The 24,957-nt window shown below is 45.0% G+C and overlaps 1 protein-coding gene across 1 annotated transcript in view; it reads right to left on the reverse strand.

Annotated features, from left to right (window-relative positions):
- The window catches only part of PLXNB2 (plexin B2), a 519,469-nt gene that overhangs the window by 372,787 nt on the left and 121,725 nt on the right, over positions 1 to 24,957 (reverse strand). Inside the window, exon 2 of the mRNA XM_030217169.1 lies at positions 15,303 to 15,474. The gene's annotated coding sequence lies outside the window, so the exon portion shown is untranslated. The remainder of the gene's footprint in view (positions 1 to 15,302; positions 15,475 to 24,957) is intronic.

Below are 24,957 nucleotides of genomic sequence, written 5' to 3' on the forward strand. Positions count from 1 at the left end.
CCACTCTGGGGTCACCAGAGGCATTTCCGCAGACAACTTGTCTGTCTGCATCCACCAGCTCAGCGCCTTGCGCACTGCTGGGTCCAAGGGAAGGCGCATAGCATAATCCTCCGACATCGGAGTCCAGCGCTGCAGCAAAGAGTGTTGAAGTGGTCTCATATGAGCCCTGGCCCAGGGCACTACTTCCATCGTGGCCGTCATAGAGCCCAACAGCTGCACATAGTCCCAAGCCCGAAGAGGAGAGGCTACCAGGAACTGGTCCACCTGAGCCTGAAGTTTGACAATCCGATTGTCTGGCAGGAACACTCTGCCCACTTGGGTGTCGAATCGAACTCCCAGGTACTCCAGGGACTGAGTCGGGCGCAGCTGGCTCTTCTCCCAGTTGATGATCCATCCCAGGGAGCTCAAAAGAGCAACTACCCGGTCCACAGCTTTGCCGCACTCTGCATAAGAGGGGGCTCGGATCAACCAGTCGTCCAGATAAGGATGGACTTGTACTCCTTCCTTTCGCAGGAAGGCCGCTATGACCACCATTACTTTGGAAAAGGTCCGCGGAGCAGTAGCCAACCCGAATGGGAGGGCTCTGAACTGGAAGTGTCGTCCCAGGACTGCAAAACGCAGAAAGCGTTGATGAGGAGGCCAGATGGGAATATGCAGGTACGCTTCCTTGATGTCCAAGGAGGCCAAGAACTCTCCTACCTTCACTGCCGCTATAACAGAGCGGAGAGTCTCCATGCGAAAGTGCCGCACTTTCAAGGCCCGATTGACCCCTTTGAGGTCGAGGATAGGCCGGACAGAACCTCCTTTCTTTGGTACCACAAAGTAAATGGAGTAACGTCCCTTGCCAAGCTGACTTTCTGGCACCGGAACGACCGCGCCCAGGCGGATCAGATTGTCCAAGGTCTGCTGCACTGCCACAGCTTGACCGGAGACTTGCAGGGAGAGAGTACGAACCCGTCTCTTAAGGGTCGGCAGAACTCTAGCTTGTAGCCGTCTCTGATGACTTCCAGCACCCACGCGTCTGAAGTTATTGTGGTCCACTCGCCCAGAAACGAGGACAGCCGTCCTCCAATCTGCACTGAGGCGTGGACCAAGGCCCCGTCATTGGGTACGAGACCCTGGGGGAGGGCCGGAGGGAGCACCTCCGGGACGGCGGTCTCTGCGAAAGGAATGCTGCTTGGGGGAGAAATTCCTCTTGAAGGAAGAGGGGGCAGAGGAAACCCGACTTGCCCGGGCGGTACCGACGGGCTTCCTGCAACCGTCCTCTGGAGGTACCGGGACGAGTACTAGCCCGAGCCCTGACCTCTGGTAATTTCTTGCCCTTGGACGTGCCGAGATCGGTCACGATTTTGTCCAGCTCGACCCCAAAGAGCAGCTTGCCTTTAAAAGGCAATCTAGCCAGGCGGGATTTAGAGGCGTGGTCAGCAGACCAATGTTTCAGCCAAAGCCACCGCCGCGCAGAGACTGTCTGAGCCATGCCTTTAGCTGAGGCTCTCAAGACATCATACAGCAAGTCTGCCAAATAGGCTAGGCCCGATTCCAGGGCGGCCAATCAGCCCTCAAGGAATGATCCGAGGGGGAAGCCCGCTGCACCATAGTCAGGCACACCCTGGCCACATAGGAGCCGCAAACTGAGGCCTGCAAACTTAAAGCAGCTGCCTCAAAGGACGACCTTAAGGCCGCCTCCAATCTTCTGTCTTGGGCGTCCTTTAGGGCCGTGCCACCTTCCACCGGCAACGCCGTTTTCTTAGTCACCGCAGAGATTAAAGAATCCACGGTAGGCCACAGATAGGCCTCACGTTCACTCACAGCCAAAGGATAGAGGCGGGACATAGCCCTAGCCACTTTAAGGCTCGCTTCCGGGACATCCCATTGAGCCGAAATTAAGGTGTGCATGGCATCATGCACGTGGAAGGTTATAGGCGGGCGCTTCGTCCCCAGCATAATGGCAGAGCCAACAGGGGCTGAGAGAGAGACGTCCTCCGGAGAGGAAATCTTCAAAGTGTCCATGGCCTGTATCAACAGGTTGGGCAACTCCTCTGGGCTAAAAAGCCGCGCTGCAGAGGGGTCATCCGCTCCATCCGAGCGGGGATCCGTCTCCTCTAAGGAATCCGCAAAGGACCGTTGGGAGACCTCAGACACGCTGCCCTCATCTACATCGGAGGAGACAAAGTCCTCCAAGGCCTGGAAATCAACCCGAGGGCGTTTACCTCTGGGAACCTCAACCTCTTTACCAGAAGAGGGAGCAGGGGCAGCGTTTTGCATGAGGAAAGCCTGATGCAGCAGCAAAACAAACTCGGGGGAGAAACCCCCCCAGACTGTGCACTTCCGCAGCCTGGGCAACAGCCCTAGACGCACCCTCAACCGGCGCTCGCAAGAGCGGGGGAGAGACATGCTGCGCATCCAAAATGGCGTCCGGCGCGACACTCCGCGAAGGAGCCGCGCGGGAAGAACGGCGCTTAACTTTAGCCGCTTTTGTGCCGTCGCCCAAATTAAGGGCGTTCATGGCATTAATGTCTCCAACCTCAAGGGCGGCCCACGAAGAAGCCGTCCGAGCCGCGTGGCCGGCCAAGATGGCGGAGGCGAGGAGCGGGGGATGGGCGTTTATGGCGGGATAAACCGCCACGCCGGAGGAAGGACCGGGACATTCATCGGTCACGAAACTGTCACCCAACAAGGGCGAATCAGGCTGTAAGACCCCCGCATCCCCTCTAGAAGCGCTCAAGCGATCCGGGGAGCGACCCTTTGCGCCCTCGCCCTCCGACGCCATATGCCACGAGGAGAAGAATCGGGGAAGCCCCTGCCCGCTATAAAAAGGTAAAATTACCTGCTTGCCGCTCCGAGCTGTAACGAACTGGTGTCCCAGTGAGTAGCTGCAATGAACGTTTAAATAAACGTCGAAATAAACGCCTTTAAGGACGTTTAAAAATTTTTTTTTTTTTTTTTAACGGAGCCAGCGGGAGGGGGGGAGAAAAGGAGGGACCTGGCACCACCAGGTTTGCACTTGCTCAAAAGAGCCCTCAACCCCAGGCCTCAACAAAACCTAAGGATTAGGCTTGGAGGCCTAGCCAGAGCTGCTGCTGTGTGTGACCACCACCTGCTGAGATAGAGAACATACTGAGGAGTTTCCGGCAGCACATGACCACATATAGGGAGGCAAAAGTTTGCTCTCTATCTCCACCTGCTGGTAGATGGACACAACCCAGTCTATGGATTGATCAGCTTGATGATATGGAACAAAAGTTTAAATTCAATACGCTGCGCACACAGGCAACCAATGCAACAACCTAAACTGAGGCGTAATATGCGCCTCTCGACCCAAAACGCAAAAGAACATGTGCAGCAGAGTTCTGTGTAACTTGCGAGGCCTGTAAAAGTTGTACAATTTAGTAAAAGGCCACAAAGTTGTCTCTAACCTACAACACAGTGGATTATCCACTTATCACTATGCCTGGTGAATGCTCTTTAACCCATTAGTGCCCAATGTTCCCATAATAAAATCCCATATGGGAACGTTGGGCACTAATGGGTTAAGGAATCCTTTTACTAAGTTGCGGGAAAAAGTGACAGGTCTTTCCCACATGGTAAGGCCATTTCTACCACAGCCAGAAAATGGCCAATTTTCCATTTTCCAAATTGATAGCCATGCACTGTTGCTATTAGCATGTGGCCATTAACCAAAAAAAAAAAAAAAAAAGTTAGCGCAAGAGTACTTACAGACACCTATTTTGTAGGCAGTAAGGGCTCATGTGCTAATCGGTTAGCATACAGCAATGTAGCTGTGCTGAGTAGCGCAGAAATGACCACTCTGCCCCCCCCCCCCCCCCCCAGACAAGTCTATTTATTTATTTTATTTATTTAATTTGTATCCCACATTTTCCCACTTATTTGCAGGCTCAATGTGGCTTACAGAGTTTGTTATGACATAGTCATTACATAATATCAGATATACATAGTATTGAATAGAGATTATGTAAGGGAAGAGAGTAGGAAGGTATTAGGCAGGATAGTATGGAAGGTGGACTTTGATAATTGGAAGGATTGGTGAGGTAGTTTTGTGTGGTTATGGGTTCTCTTTGTAGGCCTTGTTGAAGAGATGTGTCTTCAAGGATATGCGAAAGTTAATTTTAATATTTTTTAGCACGTGGTCTGCACACAGACTGCAAAATTACCGCAGGCACCTCAGTGCATCCCGTGGACTCCCTTTTCAGTTTCGATAAGCACTCACTAATGCTTACCACAGCTCAGTAAAAAAAAAAAAAAAAAAAAAAAAGCCCTACAAAAGCAAACCCACCTGTATTAGTTTGTGCTTCTCCATAATAAGAATAAAAGGTTGATCATCAGTGATGTGGCTTACTTTTCACAAAATGATGCATTTAATTCACCATCCAGATTTTTTTTCTTGTCCACATCGTTACCTTTGTAGGATATGGTACATGAATCATTTTTCACCGGCTATCATGTTCAAAATCAAACTATTTATTTACATAAATATTTCTAAGTGGGTAACAAAATTAAGCTGCTGCCTTTGTCGAGAGAGAGAGAGAGAGAGAGAGAGAGAGAGAGAGAGAGAGAGAGAGGCTAGTTCTACAAAATACTAGCTTAGCAAGTAAAAGAGGCATTACTACTTACATATGCCATAAAACTGGTATAAATGCTCTCCCCTAGTTTTGTTTTTAAACCCACAAACCTGCAAATTATAGCATTCTATAGTTTATGCCTGGAATTGTTTGGACAAATTCCTGGAGAAAAAGTCCATAGTCTGCATATGGAGACACATGGGGAAGCCACTGCTTGCCCTCAGATTGGTAGCATGGAATGTTACTACTAATTGGATTCTGGAATCTTGCTACTCTTTGGAATTCTGCCAGGTACTTGTGACCTGGGTTGGCCACTGCTGGAAATAAGATACTGAGCTAGATGGACCACTGGTCTTACCCAGTATGGCTACTCTTTACCCATACTCTGCTCATGTCACACTACATGCTATATCACATTTAGACAGCATGCTATAGAACAGTTCATAGAGAAGAAAACTGGCATTTATGCACATGTGTGTATATACCAATATGCATTCTTGACACCTAAATGTTGGCGCCTTCCTTATGGAATTACCCCCTTAGAGGCCTCTCAGAACTCCTGTATGCATGCCACCTGTATTTTATAGATTACATTTCTTATTTTGACAAAACTAAAATAGTATAAAGAAATTCCTCTTTACAGATGTATCTATTTTAGCACACATCATGGACTGAGAAGCCCACATTAAATTACAAACACTGAATCCTCCGCGCTCAGAATACATATCAGACTTCTCCGGAACACAAAGCTGACATTTTATCTTAAACCAATGGAGATCTTTTAGAAAATTAAAGAAACAGTTCAGCCATCCTTCATCTGGTATACATAATATGTTCTTATGTTACTGGCAGATCTTCTGAAATGGAAGTCGAGTACAACAGGTACCTTTTATCTTATTTTTATTTTTCTCTATACAAAAATGCCAACCCTAAAATGCCACAAAATAAAAAGCTTTTTGCAGCATCCCTCAGATGTTCACATTAAAGTTCTTTTTCTCAGAGGAAGGCACAGGGGCAGGAATACAAGGGATGCAGGCTTTTAAAATGCTAGTCAGGAGTGCACATCCGGATCCTCAGCATTTCCCCTTTATAAAAGACAAGACTTTTGGCTGACCCCAGGCTGACTTACTGCCGGTGTGAATAAAGTCAGGATGAAACTTCAAGGCAGCAAAACTCCACTCAATATATAGACATTAAAAGGAACGCGAGTTCAAATCCTGCTCACACCCCATCTATGTGGCTTTAGACAAGTCCATTGGCTAAGGTCACTCAAGTAAAATGGACTAAAATATTGCTGTTCTCGCTGCTTTTCAGAAAGGCATCATGAATGGATGGATGGATGAATTCAGCTACAGGCAGCTCTGCTCTGAGTGAACAGGATGTAAGCCTGCTTTAATGTGATTTAATGGACTCCTTATATTCTGATAAACACTAGATGCTCCTTATTCCACACAATGTGAGTTCTGGGAGTGTTCTAAGACAGTGGTTCCCAAACCTGGTCCCGGAGGCATCCCAGCCAGTGGAGGCGGTACATGCAAATCTCTTATATTCATTGTGGATATCCTGAAAACCTGACTGGTTGGGGTGACTCCAGGACCAGGTTTGGGAACCAATGAATTAGACCCTCTAATCTATACAGTAAAATGATTAGTGCTGCTCCAGGCAGGTCTTCCCCTCCCCAATATCTTTATATCACCTCATTCTCACACTTATTGGCACACAACTTACCTATCAGTTGAAGGTAAAATAACACAGGTGCTTGAAACGCTGTAGAACAGGTTTGGTGGGTTTACATAGGCCATGCAATGGTTCACAATTCCAAAATGGCTGCCTTTGAAAGACTTACTGTAATCAGAGCAGGGAAAGCTTTAGAAATATAATATGGTTTTGCATTCTCTTCTGAGAAGGACAAAGAGTATCTGCTGTGAGGAATGGTAGTGAATTAACACATACACCCTCGCCCTTTGATCTTCTCTCTCTTTACAAAAAGACACTTTCTTTAGTTTTGCAGTTTCATTGCATGACTTGTTTCTGCATATTTCCTCTGTTGTACGATTGTTTAGAGAGGGTGGGAAGCAAAGAGTCTTGCCTTTACATATCCCACAATATATTTATGGCAATATTTTTCACTGTAGAGAGGAACAAGTGAAATATATATATTGAAAATAGAGATGTCGAACATTGGGTTACACAATATTGGTTGGGGGGGGGGGGGGGGAGAAGAGGAAGTTGGGAGAGGAATATGGCTGTTTTCATTGCAAATGTACTACAGACCTCAATGATATATAGATGCTTATTACTGTTGAAAAGAGTTGGCAACATCAGTAATGTAATGTTTGTTAATGCTTCTAATTTTGATAAATAAAGTTTTATAAAAAGAAAATAGAGATGTCACAGACAGAGTTTAACACTGGGAGCCAAAGCTACCATTCCAGACATGGATGCGCTCACAATTTGTAAATAGAATGCTATCTGAATGAGAGAGATGCTATAAAAATGAGGGGTTCACAACCCAGTCCTCTGGACACACCCAGGCGGTCAGCTTTTCAAGATATTCTTTGTGGCTATGTATAAGATATATCTGTATTAATTTAGCATGCACTACCTACATTGATCTCATGCATATTCATTACGAATATCCTCAAAGCTTGACTCCGTAGACATGCCCCAAGGACTGGACTGAGAACCCCGGCTATAAATCAATGCTCAACATTTTGAATAGACCTGGCTCCTGTTCTTAGTGGTGTCACCCCAAGGTTAAGGATGGGAAAGTGCAGAAAATGGTCTGTATTTACACTGATCTTGCTGGTTAAAATTTAAAATGTTTTTTTTTTTCTGGTAAAAAAAAATGCAATATTGTTTAAGGTGGAAACAAGGTAGCCTATTTGAAAGGAAAGAGGGCCCCAGTAGCACTTTTAATAGCTTACTCCATTGCAACCATTTCTTTTCCAAAAATTCAAGTAACATTTACATCCCCTTCCCAAGAGATAAGAATTTCTCTGTTACTGATTCTTTATTTCTGCTAGCCTTCTGCTAATCTAGACCAAAACCACACTGGTAAAACAATGTGCAAGAAACTGAGTATAACCAGTAGAAACAGAACAGCAGCCTAAACCAATGTTCCAACTTTTCTTTTATTCTTTTTCTAGTATTCCCATGTCTATCAATGAAGGACTGAAACAGAGATAAGAACAGAAATAATCCTGTGAACATTTACTAAAAACACTGCAATTAGTCTGCTGAGCCAAAAGCTGGCGATGTATTCTATACAGTACAGATGGGTAAAAACAAAACAAAAAAAAAACACACACACACACAAAAAATTTAAAAGTCAGAGAAGAGGCTTTAAAGCCTCTGCTCACTGCTAAAGGAGAGGATTTCTTTAAGATTACTAATCAGATTCCAAAGTAAAAATGGTGGTATAGTAAAACTGGGTAATTTTGGACCAGTGTTCTTGTTTTGTGAAGTGCTGTCCCACAGAAGTGACATCCTGGTTTGCATTGGAATGTTTAATATTATGTCTATGTAAAATGAGTCATCTTTAGCATCTGGCGGGTTTCTCCAATACAGCACCTTTCGCCACACTTTTTGCGCTGAATGATATACCACATTTGAAGATGAGCGTGTGAACAATCCCCACATGCTGAATGTTTTTCCCATGTGAGTGATAGTGGGATCCTTGAGATGTGTGCGCGCATTTTGCAGCTCAGTATAATGCAGGGATGTGTGCCATTCTCTTCTTTTTAAGCCTGTATTGGGAGCTTGCTTTTCACTAATATCTGTTTCAAATTAGGTGGCTAGAGACGAAACTCAATTTAAATTGACATATTAAACATTCCAATGCCAACCAGGATGTCACCTCTGTGGGACAGCACTTTACAAAACCAACTGCATCAATGATCTTATGGTGAGAATACTAAAAGGAGAAATTAGGTCTTACCTGATAATTTTCTTTCCATTAGTTCTTCACACTATTCCAGGACAAGTGGGTAGTTACGTCCATCGACCAGCAGGTGGAGATAGAAAATGCAGAACTGAGCACTACTGCTTAGCCACGTGCTAGCCGCCCAGTTCCTCAGTATTGTACATAAGCCAGCAGAAAACCAACCTAAATGCATGAACAGCAATCAACCAACCAACAAACAAGGCAAAAAAACCCAAAAACCAACGACAGGAACCAGAACAGTGAGCAGGGCAGTCAGAAGCAAAATAGGCCAAAAACGCAGGGAGGGCTCCTGGAATAGTGTGAAGAACTAATGGAAAGAAAATTATCAGGTAAGACCTAAGTTCTCCTTCCATTACATTCTATTACACTATTCCAGGACAAGTGGGCAGAAAAGATGGCACTGTTTGTAGAGGCATCCCCGAAAAACGGAGAAAGGGGTCCCTGCAAGAGAGCGAATGGAGCTCAAAAATGCGACGGGCCGAAGCGATAGCCACCAAAAATACCGCAGCCACCAAAAATACCGCCTTCAGAGTAAGAGCCTTCTGGGAAGCCTGATGAAGAGGCTCAAAGGGAGGACGTGAAGTGCTCCAAGCACCAGATGGAGATCCCAGTCAGGGCAGGGAGCCCGGAAGGGCGGTTGAAGACGACCCACTGCTTTCAAAAAACGGACCAAATCTGGGTGAGCCGCCAGCGAAGAATTGCGCAAACGCCCTCGGAAGCAGGCCAAGGCCACCACCTGGACCTTCAAGGACCCCAGCGCTAAGCCCTTGTGCACCCCCTGCTGCAGAAAATCAAGGATGCTGCCCACCGAAGTGCTAAAAGGATCCAAACCCCTTTTCCACTCACCAATCTTTAAATATACGCCAGACTTGGGCACAGGCCGAAGTAGACCACTTGCGAGCCTGAAGCAGGATAGTAATAACCTAATCCAAATAGCCCTTCTTCCTCAAACGAGATCTTTCAAGGGCCAGGCCGTAAGACCACAGTGGGAGGGATCTTCCATGGCTACCGGACCCTGCCGAAGAAGACCCCTCTCCTGCGGAAGCCGCAGCGGCTAGCCGTGCAGAAGACTAATGAGATAGGCATGCCAAGGACGCCCGGGACAGTCCGGAACCACCAAAATCACTCTGCTGCGATGAGCCGCTACTCTTCTTAGCACACGGCTCAACATCGGCCAAGGAGGAAAGACATACAGGACTCCCTCTACCAGCCATTGTTGAAGTAGGGCATCCAGGCCTAACCAATCCTGCTCCCTGCGACGACTGAAGGACTGTGGAACCTTGGCATTGTCGTTCGTGGCCATCGGGTCCATACAAGGAAGGCCCCAAATCCGCACCACTAGTTGGAACCCCGTAGCAGACTGCTCCCACTCACTGGGATCCAAAACATGACGACTGAGAAAGACGGCTTCTACGTTGAGGACCCCGGCAATGTGGGCGTCTGAGAGGTAAGACAGGTGCCGCTCCGCCCAGACCATCAAGAGGCCAGATTCCCTGGCCAGGCGGCTGCTGTGAGTACCTCCCTGCCGGTTTATATAAGCTACAGTCGTCGCATTGTCAGAAAACACTCAGACCACCGTCCCCTTCAGGAACAGGAGAACAGACTTCAGAGCTAGCCGCACCGCCCGAAGCTCCAGAAATTTGATGGTCCAGCGGGACTCCTGCGGTGACCACGTATCCAGAGTTAAATGGCCCCTAAAATGGGCCCCCCAGCCCGACAGGCTGGCATCCGTTGTTACTACCTCCCACTGCAGAATGGGAAAGGACATTCCCCGAGCCAGAGACTGGGGGTAGAGCCACCATCTCATGCTCCGTCTGGCCTCCAACATCCAAGGCAGTCTGACTTGGTAAGCCTCCGACACCGGAGACCAGCGGGAGAGCAGAGACCTCTGAAGCAGAAACATGTGAGCTCACACCCAAGGGACTACCTCCATGGCCGCTGTCATGGACCCTAGAAGCTGGACGTAGTCCCAAACCCGTGGCCTGGTGGCCAAAAGAAGGGAACATACCTGCCTCACCAGCTTCACCCGCCGCGGGTCGGTCAGAAAGACCCCAGTCCGCTGGGTATCGAATAGAACACAAGTATTCCAGGCGCTGAGAGGGGATCAGGCAGCTCTTCTCGAAATTGATCACCCATCCCAAGGACTGAAGCAGCCTGACAACCATGGAAGTTGCTTCCAAGCTGTCCTGGTAGGATGACGTGCAAATTAGCCAGTCGTCCAGGTAAGGGTGCACTCGAACACCCTGCTTCTGGAGGAAGGCTGCCACCACTACCATCACTTTACCATCACTTTGGAGAAGGTTCGTGGGGCCGTAGCAAGGCTAAATGGGAGCGCCTGAAACTGGAAGTGCTGACTCAGTACTGCGAAACGAAGGAACTGCCATTGGAGGCCCCAAATTGGATATGAAGGTACGTTTCTTTGAGATCGCGAGAGGTGAGAAACTCGCCCTCCCGCACGGAGGCAATGATGGGCCTGTGGGTTTCCATCCGAAAGTATGTAACTCGCAGGCACTTGTTGACACTCTTGAGGTTCATAATGGGCCAAACCATGCCTCCCTTCTTGGGGACCACGAAATAGATAGAGTACCTCCCCTTTCTGCGCTCGTCGAGCGGCACGGGCACAATGGCCTGAAGAGACAGTAAGACCTGAACGGTGGACTTGACTTGTGCCGAGTTAGACTCTGCACCCCCCGGGACCCCCGGAGGAGGCAGAGCAGCGCCCCCCCCCCCCCCCCCCCCGCTTCAATAAAAATGGCTGGTGCATTAACAGGACAAATTCAGGGGAAAAAAAGCATATCCTGATCAGGTAAGCCCCCTGCTGTGACTGCCCCTTTCTCTGCCACTGGCAGAGCACGTTCCCTGACCACGGAGGACAAAATGGCCAAGTTCCCATCTCCGCCAGAGAGGAGTCGCAAAGAGATCCCCCTGGGGATCCAGAGCGCTGATCCAGGCCCATTATCCCCACAGAAAGGCCACCAGGATCTCCTCCTCCACTTGGGGACACCAGTCTGCACACTGTGCAGCGGCCCGAGGAGGAGAATCTACCCCCACATGAGGAGAAGCACTTCACCATCTCAGCGGGAACAGACATGCCGCCGCGCCAAAAAACACCCAGTCAAGAGGTCCAACTCGCAAGAACGCACTACAAGCCCACTAACTTGCTCCTAACTTTTGGTGCTAGTGTGTAATAGAAAAAAAAGGCGCGCCACGGGAACCACGCAACCGTTACCACGGCCCGCTAACAGATCTCCAACTCACCACCTGGATCCTGAAACAGGGTGTGCACCCCCGAACTCTCCAACCTCCTCACCTCCCCAGTCAGAACCGAGCCGTTCTGATATGGCCGAAACATGGCTTTTTTAGGGGGGGTTGCTGCACACACCCTGCCACAAGGGAGGCTCAGGAGGGAAATAAAGGGAAGAAAGCCTCCAGGCGGGATCAAGACAGGGACCCAGCACCACCCAGGTGTGTCTAAATTTCCTCAGGTGTGACTCAACTGGGAACCAGTCACCAACCGGACCAGGAGAAACCAACTGGAACACAGAGAGAAACGAAGTATGTCCATCCACCTGCTGGAGATAGAAAATACTGAGGAACTGGGCGGCTAGCACTTGGCTAGGTACTAGTGCTCAGTTCTGGATTTTCTATCTCCACTTGCTGGTCGATGGACATAACTACCCACTTGTCCTGGGATAGTGGGATAGAACGTAATGGAAGGAAATGTTAAGACAATCTAGGAACGTAAGACATTTGAAGTCAAAATGATGAAATATTTTGACACCCACCAGACAGGACTTAAAGATCGGGGCTTTCTATCCCACTATAAGACCATAATGTTCTACTGCTTTGTCACCCTCTTATCAGCCATCCATCTCTCCCTGTCTCTCACCTACCCAGCTCTTCCTGTTTCTTATCTAACTCATCCCCATCCTCTTCCTGTGAGACTGCCATTGGAATGCTTTTGTGTTTCACATATATATTGCTTATTTCTGATCTGAAGGGTTACCTTTGAAAGCCAATCGAAAAATGTATTAGTTAGTCCAATAAAAAAAAGGTATCTTATTTTCTACGTTTTGATTTATTTCTATTACCATTAAAAGTGGACTAACAGCTACCACACCACTTTACTGCGGAAATAACAAATCCACATTCTCCTTTACCCCTTTAACATTCAGAGATAGGATCTTGTACTGTATGTAGGCCATTATTAGCCATGATATTAACTTTTCAGAAAATGTAGAAGCACCAGAAGGATGATTATGCGAGTAGCAGCATGAAGCACAGCTATATACCAAAAGAGACAGAAGACTATTTCTACAACTACTAACCCAATAAACTCAGATCAACAAGCTGAATAAACCATACAGAACAAGTGTGGTAGCAGAGATGGAGGGAACCAAGTCATCACCGCATTCTAGCAGTATAGATGTCAGTCTTTCATAGCAATTGTACTGTCCATCCACATATTCACAATGAGCAGACTTAGGTGCACCATTGTCACTAAGCTTAGTCAATTCATGAACAGAGAGTCTAAACTGTAAGCCAAGGAATCTTGAGAAGACCAACTTGGCAGGTTTAAGATTCATCATTTTAAACTAAGTTGCTCTGCTTGATGGGCAAGAACGGCAACCAAAATGTCGCTGGAGTATATAATCTGCCTGGTTATGAGGAAGTCACAGCACTATGCTTCTATCTCGGATCCGGCTCACCAGCTGCTACCTGAAGTTTTCAGAACTCTTGTGTATATCTAATTGCTTTTGAATATTTAGGCCCTTGCATAATTACATGTTCAGTACAAATTTAGCTGCGGCCTATACTTTGCATTGAAATGGCACCCTCTGGAAAAATACAGCTAATGAATTCCAAAAACAGTCAAGTGCCAATTAAACTGCAGTAAGCAACTTGATTTTATTTTTAATTAAGTCACAGTTAATGTAATAGCCCACTGTGGAAGGCTAGGGAAATATTGGTCGGAATAACAGAGAGCAACATTTTGTCCGACACTGCATGAGTCATTTGGAGATAAGCTGCCTCGAGAACTTATTACATTGCTTTTAGCAAGAGACTGTTCCAGTTCAAGGAGGATTATGGGTAATACTGCAAGTAAGGAAAGTTTCAGCAAATTCAACCACCCTAGTTTTGCCAAGTTTCAGAAAACAATGTATGGTAGGATGCCTGGTTGGTCAAACATTGGTTTTATTTTAAAAGAAATAGCGTTGCGAGTACCAAAACAGCTATGACAACCTGCTGAGCACTAAATGGAAGAAAATGCAGAATCCTTCTCGAAGTGGAAGACATCTTACAACTTAGCATTAGGAAAAAACATCAGCAGTTCAACTTGCAACTGGATGGTTTATTGTGCAAGAAAAGGGAAAAAAAAAGAGGGGTCCCCTATGAAAAATGCTCAGAACAGAGAAAAAGGAAAGCAGGGGAGGAGCAATCAAATGCCAACACAAAGGTAAAAAAAAAAAAAAAAAGTATGGTTTATTGGTCAGACTTGACACAGTTCATTGTTTCAGTGCATAGGCGCCTGCCTCAGCAGTCAACAAATCTAAAAAAAAAACAACAAGAAACACACACATACGTACAGAGAATATATATAATAAACTATGAAAATAATTTCAAAAGAAAACATGTAAAAAAAAAAAAATGGTACAAGGGGAAAATGAATGTGTTTCAAACACGAAAATATTTAAGCCATATAATCAAAACATACAAAAAATGTTTGATATTTGCCAAAAGAAAAATGTTTTGAGAGTGGGTGTGCCATGGGCGTTATGTGATGTAAGTATTTTTGCCCTAACAGATAGCAAAACGATTTCCTTATGCCGGAAACAGCAAAGTCATGAATTAAGACTTGCTTTAAAAGTGACTAGCTCAAGACTACACTTGTCTTTGGACCCATTTGTGATTTTGCTGAGTTGGAGGGTGGACAGGTGGAATTTTTTTTCCCCACAAACGAGTGGAGAATTGCTAAGCAGTCTGTAAGCTTTGCTTCTTTGCTCCTGTCTGAACCTTTGAACCCTCACATTTCCTGCTTTACCCTCCACTGTGTCTCACCTCAAGTCCTTGCCCACACCTGCCAGCCTCCCAACCACACCTGTCCCTTGCTGTGCATCTCACCCCCTTCCCCCACCAAACCCTCACTGTCCCCAAACCCACACTCTTTGCATTCAAACCCCCTATCTGCTTGTCTTCTGTCCCTCAGCTCCTATGTTTGTTCACTCCCAGTTTGTCACTGTGCTGTATGTTGCTGCCTATTTTTTTTACACGATCCTTTACACTTAAACCCGGCGCTGTCGGAAGTCTGCTCTCTGCTCCCCCGGCGCCTTCAATCTGGTTATGCTTCTACAGGAAGTGGCAGGGGCATATCTGGCCCAATGTCAATCTCAGGAAAGGCTACATTCACAGATGCCCTTCAGCCATAATCTAGGAGAAGGGAATGGAAAGGGAGACTACAGGCATGGGTGCTTCCCCCCCCCCCCCTCCCGTGTGGAACCTGGTAGCAGCTTCCATATAACTTGCACCTGTGTCAGGTGCTAGAGTGGGCAACCTAGGTTCAAAGGCTATTGCTGCCTGGGACAGCCCATTACACATTCCCTGTCACCTTTTTTCTAGTTACTGGAGGCATGGCATAATGGTTTGGGGGTGGGGTGTGACATCCTGGGGTGGCAGGTTCAAGTCCCACTGGGTCTTCTTTGATGCAGGGCACATTAGATTCTTCTTGATTGGGTAGACCTCTGGTACAGCAAGGTTTTATGACAAGATAAACTTACCTGAAAATTTTATTTCTGAGAAAATGTGTGTCATTCTAATTCACAGCTGCTGCAAAATAAGGCAGGGGCAACTCTTCTCCAAGAGCAACAGTAGCTATTTCTTAGTTCCAGTGCCAGTAGACATACGGGATATGAATATTAGGTGTGCACGCCAAAATTTGAATTCTTTTGCCTATATGGAAAGGAAAGAAAAAAGAGAAAAGGAGAAAAAATTAAAGTCTTACTAGCACAAAAAATTGACACTGCTCACTTTTTTGAAACGAATAAGTGTACTGGATCGATGTTATTATGGTGACATGGTAGAACATCAGAAGATATTTATAAACCAGGCAGATATTAATTTCCAAAATGGATTTATACATTTAGTGGGAACCACTACGGAAGAATTCTATGAAGTGGGTGCTAACATTCATGTACCGATTCCATGCACAAATTATTAGAACAGCAACATACACACACACGTGCACATATGCATATAAATGTCAAAATTCCACCTAAGTGCCATTCTAATTACAAGGTTCCTATCTAAGTAGGTGTACACAGAGGCGGAGTCTGGGCAAGACTCACACTTATGTGCAAAACCCTTACCTTTGAAAACCCATGTTTTGTTAAACTTTGTTATTTAGTTTTTAAAACTTGGGAAGGTCACTAGTCCATATAGTCCTCTATGTAATTATTAAGTTCCAGTTGTTACTGCTGTAATTCAGATCTTCCTTCAGTAAACGGTTTTGAGATCCTGCATCAGCATTCCTTAATGTAAAAATTTGGAATTCCTTACCAGAGGAAATATGGTCAATATTCTATATTCAGTTTTGTAAACTGTTGAAGTCTTCTTAAATAAAACAGACTTATTTAAGAACTATCAACTTTAACTAGAAAATGATTTATTTAGCATTAATACACACACACACACACACACACACACACACATGAAACCACTCCCTCCCCCACCCCAAAAATATAAAAGGAAATAAATATCTTAACTTAGAAAAACTTTAGGAAGTTTGCCCCTCCCACCAAGTTCTCTCAGCTGCCCCCTAATCCAGGGATTCTCAAATTTATTTACCTCATGCATATTAATTGAGAGTATCCTTTAAACCAGACTGGCAAGGTGTGTCCTGAGGACTGGAATTGAGAACCCCTGCTTTAATCCCTTTAAATTGCCACAGCACTAGATAGTGTTATGGTGCATTTAAAACAGAACAATTAACAATTAGTAGGTACAATGGTGGATATTTAGTCACTTTGTGGTTCATACACAAAACTGATTTAAATACAGCTAGAAACAGCTCCTACCTGATTAAATCGCTTGCCTGGAGCTAACCAGGTGTATTCAGTAGCACTTAAGCAGAAAGGCGCTAACTGAGCCAAAATTGGCTATTTTGTGGGTAGTTCAGGGGCGCAGGCAGCACTTATGTAGTTAAGTGCCAATATTTTTATTTATTTCGATTTTGCTCACACCTTTTTCAGTAGTAGCTCAAGGTGAGTTACTCAGGTACTCTGGATATTTCTCTGTCCCAGGAGGGCTCACAATCTAAGTTTGTACCTGAGGCAATGGAGGGTTAAGTGACTTGCCCAAGATCACAAGGAGCAGCAGTGGGATTTGAACCAGCCACCTCTGGATTGCAAGACCGGTACTCTAACCACTAGGCCACTCCTCCAATTAACCAAAGGACCACATAAAAACACAGTCCCATCTTTATGCTATTCACCTAAATGGTGAATATTGCACTTGACTGCGTAAGTTTTAACCAGCCAGGTATACCCTATTCAACGCTGATACCCAGACATGGTCCGGCATTGACTATCCAGGGATAAAGCAGCTGGCAGCCAAAACGACTGATCTCCACCGGCTGAATACTTACCCTTAAATTTATTTATCAGGATTTATTAACCGCCTTTATGACAAGATTCACCCAAGGTGGTGTACAGCAGGTACAGTTTAACATAAAACTTACAATTTTGTTAACAGCAGTAATATTTTGTTAACAATAGTAAAATAACCAAGAATAAACATAAAAATACAAAAAAAAAAAAAAAAAAAAAGAGGTAAACTTGGAAACAGTAAATTGAAACCTAGTAATAGAACTACCATGAAACAGTATCAAAAATATACACATTTAACAGCACTGAAACTCAAATACCAGGGGTATAATACAATGTTAGCATAATACTAATGATACACCTAATAAGCACGCATTAGAACATTCAACAGATATGATGCTACAAACTTCTACAATATGGCTTACCATATAGCTGAGGGACCAAGAGCAGATATGATGGGAACAAGACACGTGGTACAAGTCAACTGGGATAATTTGGTGGTTTGCTGAACTTAATGCAAGTTCGTTGTATAGTTAAGCAAGTGATAAGGAACTGATCTAAATTACAGTGTGTGTAGAAAGCTAGTCCAGGTGCAGAATGAATGTCAGTCACCCTATGCATTAAAGGCTTGGAAGAAGAGCCACCTTTCACCTGCTTCCTGAAGTTGAGGTAGTCTCTTATAGGTAGCCTCTCTGGGAATAAATTCCAGAGAGTGTGAGGGCTACTCCTGAGAAGGCTCGTTAGGGGAGTATCTGTGATGAAACAGTGGGTTTCTGAGCCTCAAAAAAAATGTATTATTGAATAACTAACTGGTTTAATTAGGACTGCAAAGAAAGCAAACCTAAAATAAAGTGCTCAGCTACATGAATACAGCTAATTACAGCATATAGCTGGAGGCAGCGACCACATTAAACAAACCTTCAGTGCCATCCTCTAGGCATATAGCAGTACTAACTATATGTATATATTTTTTTAAACACTTGGGGTCAAACACCAGTTGCAAATCACTACCACTGCTGAATTCTGACCCACAGAGTGAGTGCGATTTAAATCCAGCTCATTTTATTCATGGCTTATACCATTACCCTGAAGAGAAAACAGAGGGAGGGAAAGAAAATGTGGAGAGCACAGGAGGTATGCTGAACTTGGCATGGGAAATCAAGGAAGGGAAATGCTGGACCACAGGATTGCCTTGCTTATAGGTCACCTTCCTAAGTTTCAAAGTGGTCAAATTTTGCAGCCTATATGCAGTGCCGTAGCGAGGGCTAATGACACCCGGGGCGGGTCGCCGCTGCGCACCACCCCCCCGGGTACAGCATACCGTGACCCCCCCTCTCTGCGGCGCACCCCCCTCCGGAGCGAACCCCCCCCCCCGGACCGCATTCTTACCTGCAGGAGGGCCGATCCGCCCCGAGTGCACATCACTCGGAGCTGCGTCGGCCCCGCTGGTTCCCTGCTCTCTCCCGGGGCAGAGGGAGTAGGGAACCAGCGGGGCCGGCACCCCCCGAGCGCGTGCACCCGGGGTGGACCGCCCCTCCCGACCTACGCCACTGCCTATATGCTAGTATCTATGGCAATTTCACATTTCCAGTTGATGAACAGGTGTCTAGGGCCTAGATTAACCACAGGTATTTTGTGAATATTTTGTGAATATTTTTGGCATACGTTTTGTTCTTTTACAAAAAGAGATTAAATGGTCCGACTTGTACAAAAATTTGAAGAGGGAAACTGGAGTTGATGGTTATGTCATCAAGTCTCATCTCTACTATTGAACAAAGAGCCATGGGGTCCTTTTACTAAGGTGTGCTGAAAAATGGCTTGCCGTAGTATAGGCGTGGGTTTTGAACGCACGTAGAATTATTTTTCGGCACACCTGTGAAAAAAAGGCCTTTTTTAAAATTTTTGCTGAAAATGGACGTGCGGCAAAATGAAAATTGCCGCGCGTCCATTTTGCGACTCAGATCTTACCACCAGCCACTGACCTACTGGTAAAGTCTCACGCAGTAACCGGGAGGTAATGACCTGCGTGCATCAAATGCCACTTCGTGTGCGTAGCTGATGCACGGCAGAAAATAAAAAAATATTTTTTCGACGCACATAGTAGACGCGTGCCAAAAATTAAATTACCACAAGGGCATAGGTGCCCGGTATAAGAGGCTTGGGGAGGCTATGGCTCCCCAGCCACAGCAGGATGGATCAGCTGTTTCCATAGAAATGCTAAATAGTAGTAGTAGTGGTTCTCCGGCCAGTCCCGCTGCTCTGGGGGGTTTAAATAGCAGCAGGCTGCAGTGAAAGCCATCGCTAGCCTTTTGTAACCAGTTGTAATTTGATTACCTGCTGGGAGAGCAGAGCAGGGGGGGTTGGCTGGACGTGTCCTGGGTTGCCACGGAGATATTTAACTAGGCTGAATTCCAGCACATGAGCACTTCATACCAAAGAGACTTGCACTGACCCCTTAAATTTTAAAAGTGCTAAAAATAAGTTTTAAAAGTATTTGCATTAAATCTAATTGCAGAATTTAGGTGCTAGTAAGTGGGATTGGTATACTATCTACTCAAATTTGCTCAAGCCATATGCAAATTAGTCTTTTTGGGAGGTTCTCATTTGCATATTTATGGGTAAAATTGTTGGAAATGTTTACAGCCTTAATGTTAGGGCATGGCTCTGATCAAAAATGTGAAATTTGTTCCAAAAACAAAGGGTTTAGCTAGTGTTTTGACTAAAAATTCCCATTAGAGTGTCTGTATGTTAATCTGCATTCAAATAGAGCTCTCTGATTGGATGAGCAGCTCCCATTAGAAAATCTGCCCGGGAACAGAGAGGTGAGGAGAGAATCAATGGGTGGGTGGGTGTGGATGGTTGGGGGGGGGGGGAAGGGGAGCGAAGAGAATGGCTGGAGGGGGGGCAGGGGAGAGGAGAGTTGCTGGACATTGATGGAGGAGAGGGAAGAGAGAGAGAAGAAATGCTGGACATGGATGGAGGGGAGGAAAGCGTGAGGAAGGAGATGAGATGAGGGAAAAGGAAGAGAGAAAAACTGCACATGGATGAAGAAAATAGGCAGAAGCTGGATCCACTGAACAGTCAAGTCTGCGGAGGACCCAGCTTTTACTTACGGATGTAGGACAAGAAATGAAGAAAGGCAGAAAGTAAAGAAATAAATGGAAAGGAAGCACTGGAAACGGAGTTAAGAGGACAGATAGCAGCATAATCGGATACTGGGCCAGCATGATCAGAAAAACAGTCACCAGACAACAAAGGTAGAAAAGATCATTTTATTTTCATTATAGTGTTTGGAATATGTCCACTTTGAGAATCAGGTGCTCAACATTAAAAGTTTATATTTACTTATGTATGGCATTTTATCCCACATTAAACATGAATTAGGATGTTTTGTAGCTCTACATGAGAATTGTGATATTATGATCCCTTGTTTCATATTGTTGACGGTCTGCATTTTCCGTATGGGTGGTATATTGGTGTATTAGGTTCTGCCCAGTGTAATATTTATGGTACAGTAAGGTTCTGAGTGTGTTTTTGCACAAAGTTGTGCATAGTGTTTTGCAGTTGAGCGATTGTGGTTAGTATATGCTTTGAGCAACCACTTTATTCTTTGACATATGATACATATCTAATATCTAAATTTAATAAAAGGTATTGTGACTTTTATTTGTATTTATTTGTTTTTTCTGTGTGTTATCAGACAATTATGGATTTAAGCTCCACCCCTGGCCCCACCCCTAACCCCGCCCCTTTAGCATCCCCAAACAATTGGGCCACCGACCGCCTATGCACAAGGGCCACGTGGTAGCCAGGTGGTAACTCGGAATTGGCACACATTCAAGCTCATTTTCAAAGCACTTAGCCTCCCAAAGTTCCATAGAAACCTATGGAACTTAGCCTCCCAAAGTGCTTTGAAAATATGCCTCATTGGGTGCGTATAGGCGCTTACGCAGCTTAGTAAAAAGGGCCCCATAATCTACTGGGCTGAGCACTGGGTATGGAATGTTTTTCTTTACTCCTTACAAAAACTTATAGAATCCATTCTAACAAACTACAAAGGTTTAAAAAAAAAAAAATTATATAACTGCCAGAGAACACAAAATTTTACATTTATACCCCCATTTCTCCGAGATGATTACAGGGACAAAAACAAATAAAGCTAAAAATGTATAAAAGAATACTACATTTATAAAATATATTTATCCTATTAAAACATCCAGAAAAAAAAGTTTACTCCAACCTATCAACAGCTCTCTCTTAGAAGGGTTAGGTCACAGTCAGATTTATTCCTTTTACTGAACCATTCCGTTTCAATGCGCTAAATGCTAGAGATGATTCCTATTAGTGTGTGCTAAAAACACTAGTTAGCGTGCCTTAGTGAAAGTCCCTCTCAGAAAGGAAAAGATGGAACCTAAACAAAAATCACCTCGTGCCCTCTTTCATCAAGGAGTTAATGAGAATATAGGTAGAGTGTGCTTCAACAATCCCCTGGCCCCCCATCCACTCCAATTCTAGTCCCATAGCCCTCCAATCTTTATTGGTCAGCTGTACTAGAGACTTAACTTTCTTGCCACTGCATAAAAGATGTGTCCAATGCTGATAAATGGTCAGCACTCAACAGCAACCTGCAGCTTCTGTAATTTTCTATAACCCTACCTGGGGAAAAGAGAGGGGCAACAATTACTAGCAACATACCCAGTCAGATTCCCCCAACAGTCTCACTTAGAACATATTCAAAGATTCCCCTTTCTCCACACCTCTACTAGAAGTTACAGACCCTTTTCATTATATTTCTGTGCTGTAATATACCTCAAAAATCAATTTTGTAAAGTTAAAAATCCATTAATTTGTCATTGAACAATTTTTATCAACTTTTTCAGCTGTAAGGACTAAAAATATACTAAAGTAGGCATTAACATCTTTTGCCAGTATCACATATGCAAACCATTTAAATTAGCACAGTTGGAAGACTGACAAATCAACCCCTGAAACTCACTAAGAACTAGACTGAACATGTAATCATAATATAAGAAACAGATCAGAGTGCAAAGATATTTATGTTGAGCATGGTGGTTCTTGTGAAGAAATAAGCTTTGTTGAGTTAAAGATGACTTTCAAAAATCAGACAATTGCACAGAAAAAAAATAGGGAAAATTACTTTCCCTTTCCCCTCAACACCACATTTCAGAGGATCTGCTGTCTCCCAGGTTAATTAGACACTGCTAGCTAGTTACTCTTGGAACATACGCTAATTTCCTCTCAAATACCACAACCTTTGCTTTTAATGGTGAGTCCTCCTCCTGCTGAAGAATCACCTAATTATTAAAGCAACATATTATGCATTTCAAGTGCTCAAAAAAGTGTCATGTCAACTTAGTTTAATGCATTGAGGCAGAGGTCCCTCTGGCAAAATCCTTGTTTAAAAATTAATAGGTCATACATCTTTTGGGTTGTGGCATACTTCAGAGATGAGGTGTCTCAGGATACAAAAGAACAAAGACAGTTTATATCATTGAGGACCAGGTTTATAAGCTTCCCCCTCTCCCCCCCCCCCCCAACACAGAATGAGAACAGAGCTACTTAACCATTTTAATTTGTGGCGTACGATTAGCTTACTGCATCTACAGACAAAAACCTTGCTAACTTCATCTCAGAACAATGCTTCTCAGTCTTTTTGTGCCTGTGGCCCCCATGATTGCAGCCAAATAAAACTGCGAGACCCCCTGGAGATGCAGAACAATGATGTACCATTTGGAGTCCTGACCTACAGTTTAGGAAGCTCTGTGCTCAGCCATCAACCCATGGTCCTTACTTGAGGCTTTCTGCATAGACCCCTGGTGCAGCCCTGTCATCTCATGTAACCTGACACAAAAATAGCCAATAGAGTGGATACCCTGGAGGGAGTAGAAACGATGAGAAGGGATCTCCGAACGTTAGAAGAATGGTTGAGGGTCTGGCAGTTAAAATTTAGGCGGTAGGGTGCTATGATGTTATAAAGGGAAAAACCCTAAAATCTGGATGACCAGCCGATGCAACAAGGGTATACCCTAATACTGAGCACATTTAGCATGAAAAAAAAAAAAAAAACAGAAAATTGAGTTTGCACACTTTCACAAGTTTGATGTTTTGATTTTATGAATGTCTGAATAGAGGTTTGGGGGTTTAGAATTATTTAAGTTAAAATTTAATGCCAAGAAGTGTAGAGTGATGCACATGGGGTGCAGAAACCCAAAAGAAAGATACCGGATAGGAGGGGAGAGATTAGTAAGCTTGACTCAGGAGCGAGACCTTGGGGTGTTGGTGTCGGAGGATCTGAAGGTGAAGAAACAAGGCGACGGCCATGGCCAGGAGGATGCTAGGCTGCATAGAGAGAGACATAACCAGCAGAAGAAAGGAGGTATTGATGCCCCTCTACAAGTCATTGGTGAGGCCCCACTTGGAGTATTGTGTCAGTTTTGGAGGCCGTATCTTGCTAAAGATGTAAAAAGACTGGAAGCGGTGCAAAAAAAAAAAAAAGCTACGAAAATGGTATGGGATTTGCGTTGCAAACCGTACGAGAGACTTGCTGACCTGAACACGTATACCTTGGAGGAAAGGAGAAACAGGGGTGATGTGATGCATACATTCAAATATTTGAATGGTATTAATCCGCAAGCGAACCTTTTCCAGAGATGAGAAAGCAGTAGAACTAGAGGACATGAATTGAGGATTGAAGGGGGGCAGAATCAGGACTAATGTCAGGAAGTATTTTTTCACGGAGAGGGTGGTGGATATGTGGAATGCCCTCCCGTGGGAGGTGGTGGAGATGAAAACGGTAATGGAAGGTAATGGAACTCAAACATGCGTGGGATAAACACAAAGGAATCCTGTTTAGAAGGAATGGTTCCGTGGAATCTTAACGGAGATTGGGTGGGGACGCCAGTAATTGGAAACAAAACGGGAGCTGGGCAGACTTCTACGGTCTATGCCCTGATCGTCACTGAATAGATAGGAATGGGCTGGAGTGTAAATTTTAAGGGGCTTCGATGTTAGCTTCAGAATTTAGTACAAGAACAGTACTGGGCAGAATTCTATGGTCTGTGCCCTGAGAAAGGCAAGGACAAATCAAACTCAGGTATACATATAAAGTTATCACATACCATGAAAAATGAGTTTATCTTGTTGGGCAGACTGGATGGACCGTACAGGTCTTTATCTGCCATCATTTGCTATGTTACTATCAAGGAGCATTTTCGAAAGAGAAGGGTGCCCATCTTCCGACACAAATCGGGAGATGGGCGTCCTTCTCGCAAGGCCAGCCAAATCGGCATAATTGAAAGCCGATTTTGGGCGCCCTCAACTTCTTTCCGTCGCAGGGTCAACCAAAGTTCACGGGGGCGTGTCGGCAGTGTAGCGAAGGCGGGACTGGGGCGTGCTTAGGAGATGGGCGTCCTCGGCTGATAATGGAAAAAAGAAGAGTGTCCATGATGAGCATTTGGCCGACTTTACTTGGTCCATTTTTTTTCACAACTAAGCTTCAAAAAGGTACTCGAACTGACCAGATGACCACCGGAGGGATTCAGGGATGACCGCCCCTTACTCCCCCAGTGGCCACCAACCCCCTCCCACCCAAAAAAAAAAAAAAATTAAAAAACATTTTATGCCAGCCTCAAATGTCATACCCAGCTCCATCACAGAATATGTAGGTCCCTGGAGCAGTTTCTAGTGGGTGCAGTGCACTTCAGGCAGGCGGACCCAGGCCCATCCCCCCTACCCGTTACACTTGTGGTGGTAAATGTGAGCCCTTCAAAACCCACTGTACCCTCATGTAGGTGCCCCCCTTCACCCCTTA

The sequence above is a fragment of the Microcaecilia unicolor genome, chromosome 10 (assembly GCF_901765095.1).
Source record: "Microcaecilia unicolor chromosome 10, aMicUni1.1, whole genome shotgun sequence".
NCBI classification, from domain to species: domain Eukaryota; kingdom Metazoa; phylum Chordata; class Amphibia; order Gymnophiona; family Siphonopidae; genus Microcaecilia; species Microcaecilia unicolor.